Genomic DNA, 25,092 nt, shown 5'->3' on the forward strand with positions numbered 1-25,092 from the left:
CTGAGCTGCAGTAAGATGGGCTTCTCCTTCACATGGCCGTCCCAGTAGGTTGTAAAATTGCCCGTTACTATGAACCAGAGCGAGTTACATAAAGTATTTGCTGCATTGCCTGCGACCATCTTGACAAGAAGCCAATGGGATGATTAGGTGACGTTTGCTCGGCCTGGGAAGGATTTCACTTGAGAACATCTGCTGCCCGCTCCGGTGGCCCGAGGTATTTTATGTAAGCTCCTGGCAGGAGTTTTACGCGGCGGAGTTGGTTTGTGCGTGGATGTGAGAAACATGACCTCGGCCAACTTTCAACCTTCCTGCCTTCAGTTCGGAGGGACAACCTTCCCTTCTGTCACAGTCTGGGCCTTCAGCTTGGAGTCAGAGGAGGAACAGGAGCTGGTCAAGTCTGCCGTTGGCCAAAGAGATCTTCACTCTGAGCCCACTAAGCCAGAGTCTGCAGAAGCAGAGTTGGCCAACTTTTGCTTGAGCCTGAAGAGCCAAATGCCTCCTGCACCAGAACACCTTGCTCTTTGGTCCAGGGTGTGTTGCGTGGCGAGTTCCTGACCCCCCCCCCGGTAGAAACAATGACACATGACACAATTATTAAGGTTAATGGGCTAAAACAGGCCACAACTTTATTGGTTACAGGTGATGAGCGGTATTGGCTTAGGCATTGGACCTAACCGACTATATCTGACTCCAGCCTATCTGCTGGAAGTCCGGGAAGGGTTAACCACCAGTAGGGGGAGTCCTGCTGATGTACATCAACTAGGAGCTCCCCCGGGGTCACCCATCTGTGGAATGCTCTCCCCAGGGAAGTTCACCTGGTGCCTTCATTACACACCTTTAAAAGGTAAAGGTACCCCTGCCCGTACGGGCCAGTCTTGACAGACTCTGGGGTTGTGCGCCCATCTCACTTAAGAGGCCGGGAGCCAGCGCTGTCCGCAGACACTTCCGGGTCACGTGGCCAGCATGACGAAGCTGCATCTGGCGAGCCAGCGCAGCACACGGAACGCCGTTTACCTTCCCGCTGGTAAGCGGTCCCTATTTATCTACTTGCACCCGAAGGTGCTTTCGAACTGCTAGGTTGGCAGGCGCTGGGACCGAACGACGGGAGTGTACCCCGCCGCGGGGATTCGAACCGCCGACCTTTCGATCGGCAAGTCCTAGGCGCTGAGGCTTTAACCCACAGTGCCACCCGCGTCCCTTACACACCTTTAGGCGCCAGTTAAAAACATTCATTTTTAACCAGGCCTTTGACATCCTATGTCGTTTTAAAATGTGGCTCTTTTCGGTGTGTGTGTGTGCGTGTGTGTTATTGGGTTGTTGTTTTTATTCTGATTATATATGTTGTGATCTTTTCTGTGAATCGCCCTGAGACCTCTGGGTATAGGGCGGTATATAAACTCAAGAAATAATAATAATAATAATAATAATAATAATAATAATAATAATAATAATACCACCACCTTCCTGAGATCTTCAGGTGAAGAGTGGTATACAAATAATAATAATAATAATAATAATAATAATAATAATAATAATAATAATAATAATAATAATAATATACGACAACAATGCAACCCACAGTAATGAACGCAGGTGGCTCAGGTTGAGATGGAGACTAAGTCTACCTAGAAGTCAGCCCTATTCAATTCAGTGGCGCTTACTCCCCTGTAAGTGGGGTTAGGAATGCATGCGAAGCCACCCTTAGGTGTACCCTTTGTATCTCTGCCACCATCTGATGTGCCCTTTCTGCTACCATTGCCAGTGACACAGCCCTCTCCTTCGCCACGAATTTGCCTGGTCCCTTATTGTACACTGAACGAGTGTCTCTCGTCATTATGTAAGAGAAAAAAGACTGAGGGAATCTATCGATCGTCGTTTGGCCGGATAAATGCCCAGGCTTGTGACATTACATTAATGCTAAAGTGCTCTTGGGTGGTGAGTGGGGTGGGAAGGCAGTGATAGGGTACATGATGGAGAGGACAGAATGATGGGGGAAGGGAGGGAAAACAAGTCATTAAAAGGTTTTGGTAATAAAGATACATTTCCCTCCATACACCGACTTATTTGCTGTCTCAAATCTCCCTCCCATCCTTTCCGGCTAGGTTTTGGGACACAGCCAGAACTCTCTCTCCCAATCATTCCCAAGTCCTCTGCTGTTAAGCCATGTTATAAGAGGGAATTTCAATTCAGTTTGCATTTAAAGTGTTATTTTCCTAGAAAAAGAGGAGCTGGATCTCATCGTGAATACCTCCCTTGTTTTCTTAGAATGGCAGTGGTGCCCACCTGAGAGGTGAGCTCTGGTGAGTTACAGCTGGGGAGGAGAAGCCCCAGATGTACCTAATTCTCACTTTGGGAAACGATAAAAGAGCCGTTCTTTGAAATTTGCACTTCTCTGAATTTTGCAATGCAGTTCTCAAGCCAAGAAACATTTACAAAAATCCATATAGCAGGAGTGACTTCTCCCTTAAAAAAACATGTATTGGTGCAAATGACATTATATTAGGGGAAATTGCTTTGCGGAAATGCGTTTATTGGGGGAAATGACCTACGAACTCGTGTGTATTAGGAGGAATTTATACTAAAACGCTGATGAATTTTCATGAGGACTTGAAAAAATGTGGAAACGTGGAGAGCTACTGAACTCAAGTTTAGGAAAAATGAGAAAGGGAGGGAAGCAGAGACTGACAGAGTTTCCCATTCCTTGCCACATAACAGCAATGGTTGCTTTTTTAAAAAGGAGGGTGTGGAACAGCCAGGCGTAACTTCTATTATATATCTGGGGAAAGGCTAAAAATTAAACAAGGATCAATCGAGATATTGTGGAAGGGGTGGGTGGGAATCTTGTCTATATCTTTTTTAAGTGCCTTCAAGAAAGACTACAGATTTTCCTCAAAGGATAAAACTGGTCAGTGTACGGTATATTTTTCATTTACACTATACAGTCTACCCCGATGAGGATTTTGAAAAACTTAAGTTGAAACTTCAAAAGCATTCCTAAAATGGGTAAACAGCATAAGAGAGCACACCCAGATGATATATAAAGGGCTTCTTTTCTATACTCCCTCAAGGGAGTTGGACTTTCTTAGCTCTCTTGTAGAATGACCAAGTGTCTTATTTCACAGAGGGCAGCTCTCTATTTGCAGGGCTCTTTGGTCCAACTCTGGCTTAAAGATAAAGTTCCCTCCAGATTGGAGGGCTTGTGTGTGTGTGTGTGTGTGTGTGTTATATAATTACAGTCATACCTCATGTCGTGTCTGCTTCAGGTTGCGTTTTTTCGGGTTGCGGATTGCCAAAACCCAGAAGTACCGGAACGGGTTACTTCCGTGTTTCAGCAGCCACGCATGTGCAGAAGCGCTAAATCATGCTTTGCGCATGCACAGAAGCACCGAATCGCAACCCGCCTGTGCGCAGATGCGGGTTGTGAATGCTGCGGGTTGCAAACGTGCATCCCGCACGAATCACGTTTGCAACCCGAGCATCCACTGTACAGTGAATCCTTGCTAGATTTATACTGGACTGCCTTGTGCACAAATGACCACTTTATGCTTCCCCTTGCTGCCTGGAGAGACGCTCTTTCAGTAAGTGGAACAAAAGCAGGACCCTGAGAATATTTGTGGTATAAACATTTTGGGATTTCAGCAGGAAGATATGGAACTGGCGCTGAACGGAAATGAAGCAGTATGCCTGCCATGAAGCTTTTGCAGGCGCAAAGCGTATTTGCTATGAGATGGTGTTTAACTGCTCCAATGCCATCAAGGACACAAATCGTCGTGTATCTGCAATAAAAGGGATGCCTGAGAAGGAAGGAGAGCACTGGGGAAATGGCAACTGAAGTTGCCTACCAGCAGTTAGGACATGAAAAGTTAGCCTGAGCAGGAGCAAGGACTCACCTTCTTCCCCACTAAGACAGGATGGGTTTTATTTCATTGGAAGTAGAGCAATTCCTTCTACATTTGCATCTACATGTATATAAGTCAGCATGTACAGAATGTATGTAGATCCATGTCGTCTCTTTTATCAGGAGCGGGTGTCAAGGACCAGGTCAGTAATAACTCACACGGTGCCAGTGAATTTATTCAAAGAAAATGAGAACTCAGGAAGCCAGGCCTAGTGAGCGCAGCAACTCTTCCTGACATCTCTTGAACAATGTGCTCCCATGGCTGGTTTTTGCAGTTGCATACACTCAGTTCCAGCCACAATCCGTATGCATCCTGTCATTTCTTGGGAAATATCGCTTCCATCTGATTTGCAAAGGTAAGCCGTGGTTAAGCTGAGGTGTGTACATCTGAGACAGCCTTTGAACATGCGCAGAGGACAACTTCACTGAGCAGGAGTTTGGTGTGGGAAAACTAATCAGGTAATGCACATCGCGTGAAGGCATCCTCGCCGCCTCCCCGGTGCGTACAGCGACGTAAGAAAAAAGCCACTTGAATCACAGCATGGGAAAACGATCCCATTGTGTTTGAAGCTGCTTAAGGAGTACATAGCTTCTCTCTCGCCATGTGGGGCAGGAATAATTGGACATTTCGAAACATCCCCCCCCCACACACAAAAGGACCGCGGCCGATAGCGGTTTCTTGCTGAGAGAATGCAGCGATGAAGGTGGGGAGGGGGAAAACAAAGGCGATGGTGGCTGTGGGTGAAATAATCTGGGCGTGGGGGGAGGGAACAGGCTCTGGAAAAGCTCCAGCCCAAGTAGCCAAAGAGGAAATGCAGAAGCCGAACTTGTGGCTCATAAGAGAGAGAGATTCAGCAGCTGCTGTTCTTGAGCGAAGCAGTAGGAGGGAGTGGAGCAGTGTGGGAAGGAAAGCTCCTCTCTCTTTCTCTTCTGCTGGTTGCCTGTGTTACATGCTCTGCTGAGAGAGAGAGAGAGAGAAAGAGAGAGAGAGAGAGGGAGCCTTCGCTGGGAAGCCAACTGCACTGAACTGCAGCAGCATCAACCCCCCCCCCCCCCAGATCAAATAGCCCAAGCCACCAATAGCACACAGCAAAAGAGGAGAAAGTGACCACAACTCCACTGTGAGAGTCAGGACAGCACCTTCCTACCACGCCAAGCGCAAGCCAGCCAAGGTTTGAGCCGGGATTAAACTGAAGAACTCAAAGAAGACTTATTATTCCTGTTGTTATTTTTTCGTGGGGAAGGGAAGATGGATCCTCTGTCCCTTCTCCAACCCCACTTGAGTCTGTCGCCAGCTCCCATGGGATAGGAGGGTTTGACATTAAAATCACTTGTATTGGATGTTCCTGGGCATTAGGTTTTTTGTTTTTTTTTTGTTTTCTTTTAGAAAAAGAGGAACTACATATATATTTTCCTCCAGAGGAGTAGGGGGGAAAGTTGGATATTCTTCTCCCCCCCCCCCTGCTTGTTTCCAAAGATTTCTGCCCTTGTGGTTAAAATGGAGCGGTGGATTTTCGACCCGAGGGCCAGCACAGCTCAAGTCTTGTGGGAAAAGAAGGAAGATCTAAGGAGGATCCCTACTTTCTCGGGACTTACAGGAAGGTTTTGGGATTTGGTGGGATCCATGCAGTGAGAGGTAAGTGATGAACGGGGCGATGAGGCAGTTGCAAATCGATGCATACCAATGTATAATATATGTACAGAGCTGCAGGGGACCGTATCGGTCTAGCAAGTTTTTCAGAAGGAACTGAAAAGAGCCATCTCATAGTGAATTACTCAGTCATGCCACAATCTGTAGCTATGAAATGAAGGCAGAGAATCGAGGAAGGGAAGGGAAGGAGCAGTTTCCGGGAACCGGAGGAATCCTCAAAGGTGAAATAGCACCGGCGTGGGCATGCTTTGAGTCAGAGAATCAGGAGAGATAGAAGAGAGCTTTGGAGATAATCTAGCACAGTTCAGCCTTTCAGTTTTTAACAACACACACACACACGCACACACACACACACAGAGAGAGAGAGAGAGAGAGAGAGAGACTACAGATGCGTTTTAAATGAAGCAAGAGGGCAGACTCAGCCTCGCTTGCAAGAGAAAGCAGAACTAATCTCTGTTGAATGATCCTCAGTGTGTATACTCTTTGCTTAAGTAGCAAAAGTCAATGGCTTGCTGGAACTGGCCGAGACCTAACCAGTTCGCTGTTCTTTGCCAGGATCCCAGTAACCTGTAGATATTAGGCGTGTGATCCAGCAGAGGCCACCAGCCAGTGGTCCGTTGCTGAACTGCGGTTGACCTTTTTGCCCCCTGTGCCGAGGCCAGATCCATTGCCATATGAAACAGACACTTATCTAAGGGGGTAAAGCCCACTTTAGGCACAGGGGGGCTTCTGAGTAAACCTGCAAAGAACTGAGCTACTAAACTAATAGTAATAAGGATTACTGTAGGATATATTGAATGCCCTTCCCCACCATGTTCCAGGGTGCATTCTGATAATATCATCATGCCATTATAAAAACAAGTAAACAGTGCTAAGGGCAGTGTTACATACATGGAACCCCCCCCCCCAAAAAAATCTTGGGAACTGTAGTTTACCCCTAAAAGGTACAATTACCAGCACCCTTGTTCCTAGACTTCTTGGGTGGGAGGGAATTTGCTTTCAATGGATGTTGCAAACATAGCCAAAAATGACCCAATCCAATCCAAGCAAAACAGGACAGTATGGATTCAACGAAAGAAGTGTTTCCCACAAAACAAAATACCTTACCTGTCCAATGCAAGGGTAAAGGTGATGATAAAGACGTAGACCTCTAGGCAACTGCTTTAAGAGGGCGTGGTGCTCTAAATTTACAGACAGGTGAATATTTTGGAGGGCACTCCAAACAGTGCAGAGTTCGATATTCCGAAAGAGGGAAGATCTGGAGTAAGGCAGGATCTAGATTAAAAGAGTCTAGGAAAATAAGGGGGAAAGTAGAAAAGGAAAAAGGAAAAAGCACCAGAGGTTTTCACATAGCCATGCTCCTCTGGTCCTCTGGCCTGAGAGATCATTTACATTGGTGATATATGCTCTGCACTAAAATAATTGGGGGACTGAAATAGCCTTTTAAAACACTTGCTGTTTTTAACCGTCTAAAGTTTACACCATGTTAAACATTGCAACCCTATAGACATTTATCTTTGAGTAAGTCCCAGCAAGCTGAATGAGTAGGCGTGTACAAGATTGCACTGTAAATCCTTTATAGTCTCTGCACTGCTTTAAAAACAAAACAAAACCAGGGGGGTTTTTTTGTTCCAAGCTCCTTTGCGATGTCTGTGATCGTGACCTCTGCGTTTCTGGATCTGCTTTGAAACTTTCCCAAAGCTCGTGTGTTTGTGTGTGTGTGTGTGTTTTGCGCACACAAGATCGTAAAAGTGACAGTGCTAAATAGACACACTTATTAGGGAGCAAGCCCCATAGAACATAGTGTACATAATAATATGCACGCAGGATTGTGCTGTTAGCCTCTGTTCACCATCCTGAATGTTCACCTCTCTGAACTCACTTGAACCACTTTTACAGATTTGGAGAATGATCAATAAAAAAAGCATTTAAAGGGCAAAAATTCTGATTGTACTGGCTGGCACCAACCCCCACCCCCATTAGAACTGTAATAATAATAATAATAATAATAATTTATTTGTACCCCACCCCTCTGACTGGGATGCACCTCACTTCTGAGGAATGAACATTTAGTACACTGGGACTTCCATTTGCTAAAACATGCATAAGATTATGCTAAATGTGAGGGTTTTCTTTTAAAAAATCATTTTTATTGAGTTTCAGAACAACTCAATAATATACTGAATAAAACCATACTGTATTCGGGAGGGGGGGAATCAGTCCTCCTCCTAAATGAGAGGATTGTTTTAAAAAAAACCACCCTGTTTTTATAAGCATCCCTTGAAAGTAATTTGATTTTTCATTATTATCCTGAATGCATTTTAAGTCTGCAAATACATACATACATGCATTTATTAATGGTGTTGAAGAGGCAACACATCTACGTTAAATGATTATGGGTTTTATTCGATGCTATCCTTACCCAGAGGAGCCCTATTGAAATTAATGGGCGTGACTCCTTCAGGTCCATTAATTTCAATGATTCTGCTCAACATAGAACTTAGCTGGTTACAGCCCAGTGAGAACATGTTAGAATTCAGCTAGGGGTTTTGGGGGGGGGGGGCAGTACTCTTTGAGAAGACAAGGAGGCTATCAGGCTAGATTTCCTTTCACCAAATTACCTGTTTTAAGACTCCATTTCTAGAGATGTTTCTCCCTCCCTACCCCGTTTCTTCTGGAGTAATGAGTTGCCTTGTCTTATGTCTTTAAAAGCAAGGAAAGAGTCTTAGAAATGTAGAGTTGAAAGGGACCACAAGGGTCATCTAGTCCAACCCACCAGCGTATGACGCGAACCCACGAACCTGAGATTAAATGTCTCATGGTCTACCAACTGGGCCAGATTTAATTCCGCAGCCACCAGTGGCTGACCCCGCTGAACTAGAAAGGGTTACTAATTGTACTAATTGTAATGGCATTTGTAATGTGAAATGGATTGTGATAATTAGGGATATACAGTAGTTGGATAAAGGATAAGATGCAGAAAACTTAAACTTTAAATATAAGAACCTATGGGAGGGAGGGAAAATTCAGAGAAGCTTGTAATTTAATGTTTGAATTGGTTAGAGTTAAAGTGTATAAAAATGTGAAAAGCTAATAAAAAATAAAAATAAAAATAAAAAATAAAATTCCCTATAACTCAAAAAAGAAAAAAAGAGTGTTACTAATGCCAATGACACAACTAGGAAGTTTCCTACATAATATACATGAATCATTCATCCAGAATAAGAGAAATAACTTTTGCAACTGGTACTCTAAACCCAGATAGATGATAGATAGATAGATAGATAGATAGATAGATAGATGATAGATAGATAGATAGATAGATGATAGATAGATAGATAGATACTGTAGATAGATAGAGATAGATAGATGATAGATAGATAGATGATAGATAGATAGATAGATAGATAGATAGATGATAGATTAGATAGATAGATAGATAGATAGATAGATAGATAGATAGATAGATAGATACTGTAGATAGATAGAGATAGATAGATAGATAGATGATAGATAGATAGATGATAGATGATAGATAGATGATAGATGATAGATAGATAGATAGATAGATACTGTAGATAGATAGAGATAGATGATAGATAGATAGATAGATAGATAGATAGATAGATAGATAGATAGATAGATAGATGATAGATAGATAGATGATAGATAGATAGATAGAGGCTGGTTCTATACAGAGCAGATCCTAAGTTAGCTATGCCTATGAATTTCAATGGATCCTAAGTTAGCTATGCCTATGAATTTCAATGGATAGGACTAGCATGCAATACAACCCAAAATCTTCCTCTGTGTGTCTTGCAACCCACACCCCATCGGTTGCCTCCTTGCTTATCCACCTTCCTGTCAATCTCAGATAGCAATGAGCTGACAATGTATTCCTGTCCCCACTGGGCAAGCTGAAAACTATAGTGCTAATCAGGAAAAGCAAAATCACACATCTAAAAAGCCATTGTGCTACAGGAATAGCAACATCTCTCTACAAGAGCTGGCAATGATAATTTCCCCTCCGAGTATTATATTTGGAAAGTGCCTTCAATTACCACCTTAATGTCTCGCTGGCTGGCTTGGTGTGGCGGACTAGAATAGCAGGCATCTTTGAGGAGCAAGAATCCCAGAGGGAAATGTACTGGCAGAGTAGCACCTAAGCGTGTCGATTTCAGACCTGCTAACGCAGCGAGAGTGTGATCACAGCAAAGCTGCGAGGCTGTGTGTGTTTTAGAAACCTTTGTTCCGATGGCAGCCGCCTGCTTGGTAAGAAGAGCGCAAGCGAAGAATCTATTTTTGCTGCCTGTTCTTAGAAAGATATGTGGCGGCTTATTTACCAGCACAAACCACAGAGCCTAGGACTTGCTGATCAGAAGGTTGGCTGCTCAAATCCCCGCGACGGGGTGAGCTCCCGTTGCTCGGTCCCTGCTCCTGCCAACCTAGCAGTTTGAAAGCAGGTCAAAGTGCAAGTAGATAAATAGGTACCGCTCCGGCGGGAAGGTAAACGGCATTTCCGTGCGCTGCTCTGGTTCGCCAGAAGCGGCTTGGTCATGGTGGCCACATGACCCGGAAGCTGTATGCCGGCTCCCTCGGCCAATAAAGCAAGATGAGTGCCGCAACCCCAGAGTCGGTCACGACTGGACCTAATGGTCAGGGGTCCCTTTACCTTTACCTTATTGAGACCTGACAATTTTTAGGGAAATTGTCCATACTGAGAGTTTGGGGGTTGGAGTTCTTACAACCAAAGTCTGAGTGCACGGGGGGTTGGGCAGCTAATGGCCTCCTCAGACTGGAAATCTGGGCACAGAAACATCACTCATACCTTCATAGATCCAAAGGCCACATCTTTGAATTGTCCGTGGAAAATGGTATCCTCACGTTCACCCTGTGAAGTGGGCTAGACTGTGAGACCATTGCTGGCCCCAAGTTGCCTAGCAAGAGCTTCATGGCCAAGTGGGCATTTGTATCCTGGTCTCTCAGGTGCCAGCCTGAACTGTTACTATACCACACCTGAGCGATGGAGGGAAGAGGCTGCCCAAAGCATTGGTCCAAGATCACGCAATGTGCTTCAGAGCTGAGTGGGGATTTGAACCCAAGGCTCACCAATCCAGTTGCAAAACAAGCCACGCTACCTTTCTAAGCCCATGGCCACTTTACTGTGAACTCTGAAAGATGTTCTCCCTTAGACAAGGCACTGCTGTCCTCTGGAGGAGCGAGCAGAAGAAGTTAGCACATCAAACCATTGGTCTTTCCGGCTCAGTATTGTCTACACCAGGGATGGGGAAGCTGTGGCCCTCCAGATGCTATTGGACTACAGCTCCCATCATCCTTGACCACTGGCCATGCTGACTGTGGCTGGCTGGTGGGAGTCCACAATATATGGAAGCTACTGTGTTGTCTATACTTGGTCTAGACCAGTGCTCTTCAGCCTTGGGTCTTCATGTGTTCTTGGACTACAACTCCCATCACCCCCAGTCATCTCAGCCAATGGTGATGGATGCTGGGAGCTGCAGTCCAACAGCATCTCGGGACCCTAGATCAAAGAACACTGCTGTAGACAGCACTGAGACAGATGGACAGCTTCTTCAAACAGGAAAGATGCCAGCAAAATGCCTTAGACCAGTCCTAAAGCCCATTGCCTTTTAAAACTGAACGTTTGCTTTTCTAGCAATGTTATTAAGATGCAGGGGTTAAAATATCATTCCAAGGGTGTGTCTACATGGCCTGTTGGCTCAATATTCATTCTGATTTGCTTGCAGGGAGATTAAATGGCACTGGTTAATTTATTGAACCTTCATTATTATTTCTTTGTGGGAATGGTATGCAGTGTTGAACCAAGCAGGTGTTAAATTACTCCACCCCAAAGGAGGGATGGCTTTTGAAAGCTATGGACTATGCAGAAATGGCAAAGCTGACGGCAATATTAAGAGATCAGAACAATGAACTTTTTATAGAACAATGGAGGCCTTTTTTGGACTATTTGGAAAAGCATGAAAGAAAATCACGGGCAGGATTTGAGATAGGAGCAGCGAAACAAAAATGATAAAGTATTAGAGGGATTTTGGTAACACACGAGAATTTGATCTATAACACAGTAGAAAAGAGTTTGAATGAAAAGACTGTGGAAGTGTGGGTGGGAAGTCAAGACATGAAACAATGTAACTATTTAATCTGAGGTTAATTAGTAAAAAAATGGAAATTCAATAAAAAATTATATTGGGGAGGGGGGAAATTAAATTACTCCACCCCACACGTTCCGCTGCCTTTTCTCATCACTCGTCTTACTGCTAAAGGTCTGAACTTTTGGGGAAGGAGGCTTGCCACACAAAACTAGAATTGTGCAGCGTAAAAAGGCTGGCATGTGATTGGGTTGCACCTGAAAATAACTTTCTTGCAAAGGCCCTGGAACTTTAATCTTACAGTACCCTTGTCAGGTACGTTAAGCTCAGAGTAATAAATTATTATTATTATTATTATTATTATTATTATTATTATTATTATCAGCCTGAATTCACCCATCACATGTCAGGACTGGCAGAGATTTAAACTTGAGATTTCCTAAAATGAAATCCAGTAGGATAGCAGCTGCTCGGTTTGGGAGATAGTTGCGATTACTCAGCGGCAAATCGTTGTTGTGCCTTTAGCAGCCTCTCCTTCTCCAGAAACCAGCAGGCAAAGCTGTTCACAGCACAGAGGCAAATATCAATCAACTGCCAATGTTTGCAGATCAAGCTGCACAAGCACAGAGGTTGGTTTAAAAAAAAAGTTGGCAAGTCTGTCAACAAGGGAAAGGTGGGATCCTGCACATTCTTAAATATATATATATATTGTTGCCTGTATTTGATAGCTGAGTTTTGTGAGCCCCCTGGTTTGCAAACTGAATTAGGACTTGAGTTCGAATGTCACCTCTGCCAAGAGCTTCACTCTATAGCTTTAGGAAGACAACAACTGAACCCCAGGTCCGCTGCCCCATCTATTTAAAAGACTCTGTGGTAAAAGAGATGAAATAAAGCAGATCTGGGGCTCTGAAGCCTTGCTCTGCACAACACCTTTGCCCTACATTTCCATGTATCTCCCTATATACATAAAAACGTAATGTTGTCATCACACAGCCCCCATGGGGTGATTTCTAATCGTCTATATACAGGTAATGGACTTATTCTCAGGAGTATGGATCCCTTTTTAATGTAAAAACAGCACCACCCACTCAGAATTAGGGCAGCAGGCTCAGGTTTTGCGGAATTGTTGTACAAAAATCTTGTTTTATAAGGGGGAAGATGTCCTAATTGGGGAGGGGGCACTGGGACTGAGCATGCTCAGTAGGCATGGACTGTTGGAGAGAAACCGGGGGGGGGCTGGCTGGAAACCTGCGCAGGGCATCCTATACTACAACATTTTGTTGCAGCTCTCATTTGTTTACCTCTCTTTTCAGTTTTTGCAGGGAGTTCAGGGTTGCCAACTTCTCTCCCCCCCCCCCCCAACTTGGGCTATGAATGGTTGCATAACAACAAGCAGGGAGATCCTTCAGAAGGGTTGCTTTTTTCGCTCAGAAGATGTCATGCTTGGGGAAGGTTCCTCGGCTGCTTTGCTTTTTGTTTTTGCTTTAAATAGTGCCCCGCAGCTGTTGGAGGCACAGGAAGCTCGCCCGACAAACAGGGGTGGGAACTTGAGTGAGTTCTTCTTGTTTGGCTGGCAGGTGGGCTGTGCTGGATGCGATGAGGGCGCTTCTCTAACTTTGGAAGGAAGGCCAGTGGCTAGGAAATGGTCTTCTCTTAAACTTGGCCTGGTGGGTGGTGACCGTTCTCTGCTTCTCTCTGGGGCACGAGGCTTCAAGATGTGGAGAGAAAGCCAGTCCTGTTGCATTTGGGGAGCCTCCTGTTCATTCAGCCGAGTTGGACTCTGGCTGTCTGCCCCAAGTCCTGCCCTGACAGCACCCCAGTCTAGGAGGATCAAATGATCACCATGGTTCCTTGAACATTTGGGGCACAAGGACCCAGGGCAATTGGGAAGGGGCCCAAATTTGGTTTTCCCTGGAATGACCTCCTGGCTAAGCCTGGGCTTATCATCCTGTTCAAGAGTTTTGCACCTGTAGCCACAGGTTCTAATCTCAGCTAAAGCAAGCCGCTGCCTCTCGGTGTAAATTCTACTTGTGGTCTGGAATATGTGGGCTAATAGAGCCAGTCTACCTTACAGGGTTGTTGTTAAGGCTGCCGAAATAGTGAATTGGAGAACACTTAAGAGAAGCATGCTCAACTGGAGAGTGGGACAGGGAGGAAAGTTGAAAGGGCTTTGGGGAGAACGGAAGCTGCTTTGCAGTGCCTTCCCATACATGTCTGCTCAGAAGTAGGGTTGCATTTTGTTTGAACATCTCGATGCTGAGCTTCACTGCACAGATTTTCTTAAAATTCTCATTTCGCTCCTTGATCTCGCTGACAAGCAAGTTATTCCCTCAACCCCCGGTTCTGCTAAAAAATATGAACTATTCTTGCATATGATATGCATTATTATCTGTGGTATTATACACATATGAATATAGATTCCAGGTTTCCTAAAGTAACCAGTAGATGAACAGGTACTTTCAACAATGCACATAACTGTATAAAAATACAGTTCAGTATTTTATTACTTATAAAATCATGATGTAGAAATACATCATGGGTGTGACTCTTTTTTGTGTATTATGTGTGTCCTATTCATGAGCTGCTTGGATATAAGCAGGCAGATGATGCAAAAGATGGTTTGATGTGGGCAAAGCTTGTCTGAGATGGAACATGTGTATAAATTCATTTACAATTGATTCCTCTTCCATCTCTACTCAATAGTAGACCCTACTGAGGTCAATGCAGTTTATTCCTGGGTAAGCGTTTTGCAGGCTGGCAGACATCTGTTTATGTATATGTCTGCTTCGCATGGTTCTGGAATCACTGTATGTGAATAAGAAGATAATAAAGTTTAATTTTGCTAGCAGTTCGGAGCTGATGCAATCTGAAGTGAATTGCAGCCTGAGCTTTTTTAGTGAGGTCTGTTTTTATTATCCTCATTCGTTCTGGTGTTCTATTTCTATTACTGAAGCTCAGGTGTGAGCCTCACTCCTTATCTCTCTATTCTATATTTGAACTAGTCAGTCATCATCACGCTGTCTTCATTGCCTACTTCCCAAAGTCTAAAGCAGGGATCAGCAAACTTTTTCAGCAGGGGCCGGTCCACTGTCCCTCAGACCTTGTGGGGGGCAGGACTATACAGTGGTACCTCGCAAGACGAATGCCTCGCAAGACAAAAAACTTGCTAGACGAAAGGGTTTTTTGTTTTTTGAGTTGCTTCGCAAGACAATTTTCCCTATGGGCTTGCTTCGCAAGACAGAAACGTCTTGCAAGTTTGTTTCCTTTTTCTTAACACCGTTAATACAGTTGCGACTTGACTTCGAGGGGCAACTCATAGAACGCGGTGTGGTAGCCTTTTTTTGAGGTTTTTAAAGCTTTTTGAGGTTTTTGAAGCTTTTCCAAAACTTTCCCGACACCGTGCTTCGCAAGACGAAAAAAATCGCAAGACGACAAAACTCGCGGAACGAATTAATTTCGTCTTGCAAGGCACCACTGTATTTTGAAAAAAATAATGAACAAATTCCTATGCCCCACAAACAACCCAGAGGTGCATTTTAAATAAAAGCACACATTCTACTCATGTAAAAACACACTGATTCCTGGACCTTCTGTGGGCTGGATTTAGAAGATGATGGAGCCGGATCCGCCCCCCCCCCCGGGCCTTAGTTTGCCTACCCATGGTCTAAAGGTAGGGGTGAGGGAGGGAACAGGAAGGTAAAGGAGGGAACATGTCTATAGTAAATAACTTGGAGGCAGGAGGGTTAAGGGAAAACCTGGCAGGGGAAAGCAGGGTCTCTCTGTGTGTCAGTTTCCCCACAGAGTTCTCTTCAGCCACCATTTATAGACTCACAGCTGCCCCTCTGCCTCTACACGTACTTATTTACTTCATGAAATTTAATGCCACTGACTGGTTGGTTGCAGAGGAACAGTGGGATGAAGAAGCCCAGAGTCCAGGGGAGTGTGGTGGGATGACCATGAGTGGTCAGAGGGAGAAGAGGGAACAGACAGGGACAAGGAGGTGTGGGAAGCTGAAGAGATAACAAGGCTTAGGACTCAGCTATACAGCTGAAAAGAAAACGTTTTAAGTGAAATATACAAAGGTGACACAAGATGGCGACAGTGAGCTATGGCAAATTCAATGTCTTTTTCAAAACGTTTTTTTAAAAAAAGCATTTTCACAGCATTTTTTTATATGTGTGTAGATTCCACCTCAGTGAGCTGGGAGTGTCTGTGGCAGAGAGAAGTCCAGACTCAGAGGCAGAAGCTGAAGCAGGAGAGGAGGGAGGCCAGGAGGCAGAGATAGGTTAGGCTTGTGAAGAGTCACAGGTGTCTCCCTCTCCTGCTGTGACAAGCTCCCTTCTCCCAGGTCTGCCAAAAACAGAAGAGGCATGAAAGAGGCAGAAAATAAGTTAGCTCCAAGCAGGCGCAGTCTTGGGGAAAACCCTAGAGAGGAAGGCACTTAGGCAGCTGTGGGAAGGTGGAGACCTTCTGTTTCTGCAACCACTTCATGAGGGCCAGACCTGCTGGAAATGAGTTGCTGTGCTCATTAGGCCTAATAATGAGTTAATAATGAGTTAACACAAACGTGCACAGTGCGATTTACTTCTGGCTCGCTCCTTTCATTGATATGGGGGGAGGGGAGTTGTTTGCAAAAGAAGACAAAATGGTAATATAATCACTAAAAAAAACCTACAGTCAAAATCCAGGACATACAAAAAGTAAAAACTGCAATAGGAGACTAAAACAAATTAAAACTCATGCAAGCTGTTATAAGAAAAAACTGCTCCTTTTCCCTTATCCAAGAGCCCGTATAGAGTCCTTAAGTGGATTCCCTATCAGTGGGAGACAAAAGCAGAGGCTAACCAGAGAATATTGAGAAGCAAAGAGGCTAGTAAGCCTGATCTTTATTAAAGGTCCTCACTCACCACACGCAGGAGGGAGGAGAGAACCCAGAACAATGGTGCGCAAGCCCTTATATAGACTTTTGAAATTGCCCCCCTGCAGCCCAAGACCACTCCCGAAAAACATCATACATACATCACAGAAGGAGGCGCTCTCCAACATAAATCCTGGTTTCCAGAATATCTGTTAATAGTCACTGATTGCTTTACCTGGGCAGCCTGGCTATTCTTTTGTGATGGTTAAAACTTTTAATTCCTGAATCCAGATCACAGGCTCACCCTATTCATACACAAATACGCCCTTAAGACAGGGTTTGTAAGCAAAAGACAATGGGGAGGCTTTCCCATTTCTTTCCCAATTGCAGAGAAATATCTGAGGTCAATTTGGGGAAGTCAAAATGGCTTCAGGATTGCTCTCCCGTACTATTTCGGACACGTGGTTTATATACTTATGTATATGTTTGCCTTGTACACTTACGGACGTTTCATCTATATTTGGGACCTTAGAATTCTGATAACAAAGCTTTCTAAGCAACTGGTCAGGCTGGCCTAAATAAGAAGGTCTCCAGCAGCTTCACAAAATGACAAGGCAAAAAATTGTGTAGCCGTTGCCTGAATGTGGTTTGAGGGTGGGCTGAGAGCCAGCTAGCTGGCTCTCAGTTCTCTTAGATTGAGTCTGTCCTGTCAGGTGCCACCCGCCTTGAGAAACTGGAGTAACTCAATATCTCCGTGTGGTACACTGTAACCTTTGAAAGTCTGCCACGGCGAGACTGGGAGATCCTCAAAGGCTGCTAAATGCAGCCTTCCTGAGGCGAAGTTTTGTGTTTTCTTCCCTCCCCTCCCTGAAGTCTTTATCATATTCCCCCCTTCCTTCCTTGGGATGGGAGGTGGGGAAGGGAGGTCAAATTCAGCCACGGCATTCACTGTGTGAGTTTGTGGGGCCAAAGCCCGGGCTCCCCCTACCCTCCCGTCTCCGGTCATCCTGTGACTGCTATCTGATCCTGGCCCAACAGTTGGCATATGTGTGAATTTAAGGAGCATATGTGTGAATTTAAGGAGGGAGACAAGGACATGGAAGTGTGTATTTCAAGTCCAGCTGTTTGGAAAAATATACGCCTCTGTGTCCGTGAGAGAGGCCTCGGTTATTTGGGTTTCGGTGGGCAAACGACAACCGCAGGTGGAATTCAGGTGATGCTGTGTTTGTGTATGTCTGCAAATGAGGCTATTATTATCTCAGGGTCTCAGTACCTAACCTTTAACCCAGGGAGTCAGCAAACTTTTTCAGCAGGGGGCCGGTCCACTGCCCCTCAGACCCTGTGGGCCGGACTATATTTTGAAGAAGAAAAATGAACAAATTCTTATGCCCCACCAATAACCCAGAGATGCATTTTAAATAAAAGGACACATTCTACTTATGTAAAAACACGCTGATTCCTGGACCGTCCGTGGGCTGGATTTAGAAGGCGATGGGGCCGGATCCGGCCCCCGGGCCTTAGTTTGTCTACCCATGCTTCAACCTGTTATGTTCCTATTTTTTAAATGCTCACCCATGCTAGGTTCACAGAAAGCAATAGAGATATTTAGGAAATCAGGTTTTTAAAAAAATATTTTGATCCATAATCTTTATCATAGATTGTAATAGAAATAATCTTTTGATTAAAATATAAGCTGTATCTATTTCTATCTGTCCTATATGACCAAAGACACACCTTTTCCCCTTCCATTAAATAAATTATCGCAAAGCGCCTCAGATTTTATTTGGTCATATATTTTGTGATTTACCTCTTGGCCTGGTTGCTCAACACTGAACAATGACCCTCAAGGAACCACAATTTGAGGCAATATGTTGGTTGCCTCCTATGTGGGGTCCTTATTCAATTAGAACCTCACTCCTGCAAGTCTTTTAAGTGAGCAAAGGGGAATTCTGACCCTGCTGCACACAAAAACAAAAGCTGTATGGGCGCCTGTCCTTGTTGGTTCTTGATAATACCTCTTCAGGCATTTTTATTTCAGTTTGCTTCTTATTAACATCCTTAGATTCATAGAATTGTGGAGTTGGAAGGGACCACAAGGGTCATCTAAGTCCAATGCAGGAATATTTTGCCCAACTTGGAACTTGAACTCACAGCCCTGAGCTTAAGAGTCTTGAGGTAATTTAGAAATATTTTCATAACGGAATACAGGTGCCCCATAATAGTTCTCCTGCACTGGTAAGAAACTGATCTTTAAGCATGGTGACCAAATAGACTTTGGAACTCCCTGCCAATTGACATCAGGCAGGTGCCTTCGCTGTGAACTTTTCAGCACCTGCTTAAAACATTTTTGTTTAGGCAAGCCTAATGCAAACATGTAACATGCAGACATGCGCTTAACCTCTCTTTTTTTGCTCACTGTTCATTCAAAAAATAATAATGAGTTTTTTAAAATATCTGTTTTCAGCCGTCCTGTTGATAATTTTAATGTTTTGGGGAGTTTTTTTTGTAAACAGCTTGGAGGTTTTATTACAATCTAGTGGCATATAAATGTTGTGAAATGACATAAATAAGAGGAGAGGTCCCTGCCCCGGTGAGCTTACAGTGTAAGCTTTTTCATATGGAGAGAGCAGAAGGCAGGAAGGGGCAAAGGAAGACTGTTTTATGTACCTGTGCCTGGTTTTAGAAAGGCAGGGGGAGCAAGTGGTTTTATGGAAAGGGTGGGGAGGTCATTGGACTGAAGGGGCATTTGGTCAAGATGCCAGCCTTACAGGGAGAAGAAAGTTGCCAAAGGTCAGACTTTTAGAAGACATCTGACGGCAGCCCTGTTTAGGGAAGCTTTTAATGTTTGATGCATTACTGTATTTTAATATTTTGTTGAAAGCCGCCCAGAGTGGCTGGGAAAGGGGTATAAATAATAAATTATTACGGTGGTACCTCAGGTTAAGTACTTAATTCGTTCCGGATGTTCATACTTAACCTGAAACTGTTCTTAACCTGAAGCACCACTTTAGCTAATGGGGCCTCCTGCTGCTGCCATACCGCCGGAGCACGATTTCTGTTTTCATCCTGAAGCAAAGTTCTTAACCTGAGGTAATATTTCTGAGTCTGTAACCTGAAGCATATGTAACCTGAAGCGTATGTAACCCGAGGTACCACTGTATTATTATTATTATTATTATTATTATTATTATTATTCACTGCTTCCGACTTGCTGAAAGGAGAATATTGGGAGTCAGCCACTTGGCAGAGGAAGGATGCGGTCCCCGGCCACCTCAGAACCACACAGCTTGTCTGCACCAGGCAAAACATGATGTATGGGAGATGCCACAACACTGACTGGTGTACCCAGCTCATAAAACTAATGTTCTGACTGCAGTGGGTTCAGAAACAGGATGAGGTTCGGAAGAATGCTTTTCATGTGTTGACATTTGGGACCAGTCTATTTCTGGTCTGAGTCAATTTCACATCTGCTCATTCGTAAGAACACAGGAAGGGCTATGCTGGATTAGACAATCCTGTCCACCATCCGGTTCTCACCGTGGCCAACCAGATGTCTATGGAAAGCCCACAAGCAGACAAGGTTGCTGGGTATGTTTAGCCTTGGAAAGATGAGACTGAGAGGGGATATGATAGCCATCTTCAAATATCTCAAAGGCTGTCACATGGAAGAGGGAGCAAGCTTGTTTTCTCCTACTCCGGAGGGTAGGAACTCGAACCAGTTGCCGTTATAGCCAAAATTGGTTGGAAATCCACATTGTGACAATGGTTTCATAATATCTGACAATATATCGCAATATATCACAAATTGCAACCTATGTGTGTGCTATATAAAAAAAACCTGTGATGGGGGGGGAAACTGTGAAGCCGGTTATCGCTTCCCTTGTGATTTCTGCTGCCGCTGTTGCTCTGTACTATAAAATAACAGTTGTAACCCTATGTTAAAAGTAAGTAAAAACGTCCCAGTTTTAGACTCTGAAGTAGTAGTAGTAGTAGCCACGACATTATGCTGTTTGCCTCTACAGTGGTACCTTGGTTCTCAAACTTAATCCGTTCCCGAAGTCCGTTCCAAAACCAAAGCGTTCCAAAACCAAGGCGTGCTCTCCCATAGAAAGTAATGCAAAACAGATTAATCCATTCCAGACTTTTAAAAACAACCCCTAAAACAGCAATTTAACATGAATTTTACTATCTAATGAGACCATTGATCCATAAAATGAAAGCAATAATCAATGTAAAAGGTAAAGGTACCCCTGCCCGTACGGGCCAGTCTTGACAGACTCTAGGGTTGTGCGCCCATCTCACTCAAGAGGCCGGGGGCCAGTGCTGTCCGGAGACACTTCCGGGTCACGTGGCCAGTGTGACATCGCTGCTCTGGCGAGCCAGAGCCGCACACGGAACGCCGTTTACCTTCCCGCTAGTAAGCGGTCCCTATTTATCTACTTGCACCCGGGAGTGCTTTCGAACTGCTAGGTTGGCAGGCGCTGGGACCGAACAACGGGAACGCACCCCGCTGCGGGGATTCGAACCGCCGACCTGACGATCGGCAAGTCCTAGGTGCTGAGGTTTTACCCACAGCGCCACCCGTGTCCCTATATAGTTCCATCCTTATTCCAGACCTTGTGATATATCGGTATATCAAGACGTTTAGCTGATGATAAATCACGATGTTGAAAGATATCACAGTTCACTCGTGCACCAGAAATTCAGCTCGCTTGCCTGCTGCCCCCCTTGCTTGCCCACTCTGCTCCCCTGCCCCACTGCCAGCCTCGCTTCCTTGCCTGCTGCCTTACTTGTTCACCACATCCCTTGCCTGCCTCCTTTGCTCCCCTCACCCTGGAGCCTGCACAGCCCATCACCAGTGTGACAACAGACTAGCAAAAAATAGCACAGAGAGAAAACACACATTTGTAGTGTGTGTTTTTTTGGTATGTCTTTTGAGTGAAGAACTGCTGCAACAAAGTTTGGAATCCAAAGGATAGTTATGCACCGATGTGGATATTATTCTGGGAGCTGCAGATCACGTCAGTTTAAATTGCAATTTGCAGAAATCAGATTCCTCGAAAAGAATAGTAAGTGCAATCGGATGAAGAGCTCGCTCCACCCCACCCCCCCCCGACAGAGGTTTGACCTGGTGAGCTGCTGTTGTGTTGTGGTTTCTATGCTCCCTGGTATTTATAGGAAGTTCTAGGTGCTGCACCTTTTCTCTTTAAATTTGCTTGAATTGGATGAACTTTTAATCTGTTTTGCTGTTCAGTTGTTCTTTTCGTGTTTGATAACGTGAGACGTCTTGAGCCTTTAGAATGTATTCATCTATTGTTTTCAATCTAGGTAGGCTGCGTTTCACCATAAATGGAGAAGTCAGCATATCAAAGGATGGCTGTGTTTTGGCTTGTGTATTGCTTCAGAAAGTACAAATTAGACTAGTCTGCTTTTAGTTCAGTTGGTTAGAGCATGTCGCTGATGACGCTAAGGTTGCAGGTTCGATCCCCATATGGGACAGCTGAATATTCCTGCATTGCAGGGGGTTGGACTAGATGACACTCAGGGTCCCTTCCAACAATTCTATGATTCTGCTGTTTATTTCAGGAGCTGAATGGATGAGATTTCTGTACAGCTCGCTCCTTGTATATAGAAAACTATCGCCTCAGAGAGAAGTTTAAGCTACAGTACTTTCCCCTGGCATGCTAGCTTTCTGTGTCTGAAGGGTTTTGTGGGGGGGGGGAGCATATGTCATAGAAACATAAAGGTAAAGGTAAAGGGACCCCTGACCATTAGGTCCAGTTGTGGCCGACTCTGGGGTTGTGGTGCTCATCTCGCTTTATTGGCCGAGGGAGCCGGCGTACAGCTTCTGGGTCATGTGGCCAGCATGACTAAGCCGCTTCTGGCGAACCAGAGCAGCGCACAGAAAAGCTGATTACCTTCCCGCCAGAGCAGTACCTATTTATCTGCTTGCACTTGGACGTGCTTTCGAAGTGCTAGGTTGGCAGGAGCAGGGACAGAGCAACGGGAGCTCACCCCGTTGCGGGGATTCGAACCGCCGACCTTCTGATTGGCAAGTCCTAGGCTCTGTGGTTTAACCCACAGCGCCACCCGTGTCCCACACATAGAAACATAGGAAACTGCCTTATGCAGAGTCAGGCCATTGGTCCATCAAGCACAGTATTGTCTACATTATTGTCTACATCAGGGACGTCCAATTCCCAATAGACTGTGGTCTACTGGCTGTGATCTACCCATTGTAAAAAGACTGGCAGTGCTCTACCCCAAGTTGTTGTGGAGCTTTTTTTTAGGCAGCCAAAGTTGTTGAGTTGGGATGGTTTTTTTGGGAACACCCCGCGATCTACACATAAATCACGATCTATCTGTTGGAAATGCTGGGTCTACATTGACTGGCAGCAGTTCTCAGGGTTTCAGAAAAGGTTCTCCCCCAGCTCCATCCAGAGAGGCTAGAATTGAACCCAGGACCTTCTGTACTCAAAGCAGATGGTCGACCACTGACCCATGGTCATTCCCTGTCAGAATCTCCCCACGTGTAGTCCGAAGTGGGATAGTCATGGGCCAGGACTGTGTCCTGTGCTGCTTTTGTCCAGTGAACGATGTGTCCATTTCCAATGTGGCAGGAAGGAAGAAGAAGAAGAAGAAGAAGAAGAAGAAGAAGAAGAAGAAGAAGAGTAGTAGTAGTAGTAGTAGTTTGGATTTGATATCCCGCTTTATCACTACCCAAAGGAGTCTCAAAGCGGCTAACATTCTCCTCCCCCCCCACAACAAACACTCTGTAAGGTGAGTGGGGCTGAGAGACTTCAGAGAAGTGTGACTAGCCCAAGGTCACCCAGCAGCTGCATGTGGAGGAGCGGGGAAGCGAACACGGTTCACCAGATTACGAGTCCACCGCTCTTGGCTTGTAGGCATTCTGCAAAACCAAAAGGGCTGCTTGAGTGTTGCAAGCAACGTTGGTTTTGACTCAACACTGTTTTTAGAAGGATAGGCATATACAGTATATACATTATATAGTGCCCATATATCATGCTGGAAAAGAGGGGTAAGGTGATCATAACTCAGTGTCAGAGTTGCTGCCTTGCATGCTAGAAGGGTCCAGGTTCCAGCCCTGGGATCACCAATTAAAACCCCAGAATCATAGAATGGAGAAGAGTTTGTTAAAACCTGTACAGCTGTTTCATAAACCGTAGGTTAAATATATAAATCAGAATTATCCTGTATCAATCCAAATGGAGGAAGTTGACGGGGTGGGAGATATTTCCCATAACACTATTTTTTTTTTAAAGAAGTGAGATAGGACTTTGTGCTGTGTATTTTTGTCAATGCTTCTTTCAAAATATTTGTGTCCAAACAGACAAAAAGCTATTGAAAATGTTTTAGGAGTTTGACCGTTGTGTGCAGTACTTGGAACTATGTATTAAATTACTTGCATTGCAGGGCATTGGAGTAGATGAGCCTTGGGGTCCCTAGGAGAAGACTGGGAGGTGGAGGTGTTTGAAGAGGTAACAGGGCTTAGTGAGCAGGGAGAGTCTGTGGCAGAAAGAAGGCCAGAATCAGAGGCAGGAGAGGAGGGAGGCCGAGAGGCAGAGATGAGTCTGGCAGGGGAAGAGGCATCGGTGTCTCCCCCTCCTGCTGCAACAAGCTCCCCTCCTCCCTTATCTCCCAGAACCAGAAGAGACATAAAATAGGTGGATGAAAGGTTGGCTGCAGGAAGCCACAGTCTCCGATTACTAGGCTGTGAGGAGCTGGGGTCTTTCAGTCTCAGCAACTGGTTTTCATAGTTTTGCTAAGAAACTGTTCAAACTCCAACTTTGAACTGTGTGATTACTGACCAGCACGCTCCTTGGACACCAGTGACAGATTGGGAATATCAGAAACAATACGATAATCTTTATTGTCATTGTCCCATACAGAACAACGAAATTGAAAAATCTACATGAGACATTCAGAAACCAACAAGCCTGCTATCCCAGCTATCCCAACCTGGTTAGCCCCCTAAAAACTCTGATACCCCATTTTAAAATACAATATACTCCCATACAGACTCCTTACAATGCATTTAAAACCATAGCTGTCAACTTACAGATTTGAAAATAAGGGGCCAGCAGCCTCGAAAATAAGGGATCAGCAGCCAAAATAAGGGATCAACAATTACTTTGATAAAATACATATTTTGTTGCGTGCAAATGGCTTTAGATACCTATTAGGTCCATAAATTACCATATAGCATATATTCAACACAAAAAAGCAACAATTTGTTGTTGACAAAGGACAGCTGGACATAGAAAGGGCCCCATTACCTTCAGTAGCTTATTTAAGGGACATCATCAATAAGGGACAGCAGCGGGGCATGGCGCTGGGATAAGGGACTGTCTCGCCAAATAAGGGACGCTTGACAGCTATGGTTTAAAACCAAAATCACATTTGGGTAGAAACTGTTTCTCAGGCGGCTAGTCCTAGTCTTTATAATCCTGTACCTGCTTCCAGAAGGCAGAAGCCGAAAGAGAAAAACTGATATTGACAGGTTTGCTGAGTCCCTGCCCCTAAGTCAACGCAGCTGTTT

The 25,092-nt window shown here is 44.7% G+C and overlaps 1 protein-coding gene across 2 annotated transcripts in view; it reads left to right on the forward strand.

Moving 5' to 3' along the window:
• The first annotated feature begins 4,878 nt into the window (after positions 1-4,878).
• Positions 4,879-25,092, forward strand: part of LOC114584631 (ATP-sensitive inward rectifier potassium channel 12) — a 45,990-nt gene continuing 25,776 nt past the window's right edge. For both annotated transcript variants that reach the window (XM_028706641.2, XM_028706643.2), the window contains exon 1: positions 4,879-5,534. The gene's annotated coding sequence lies outside the window, so the exon portion shown is untranslated. The remainder of the gene's footprint in view (positions 5,535-25,092) is intronic.

This window comes from Podarcis muralis, chromosome 14, assembly GCF_964188315.1.
Source record: "Podarcis muralis chromosome 14, rPodMur119.hap1.1, whole genome shotgun sequence".
In the NCBI taxonomy this organism is placed as follows: domain Eukaryota; kingdom Metazoa; phylum Chordata; class Lepidosauria; order Squamata; family Lacertidae; genus Podarcis; species Podarcis muralis.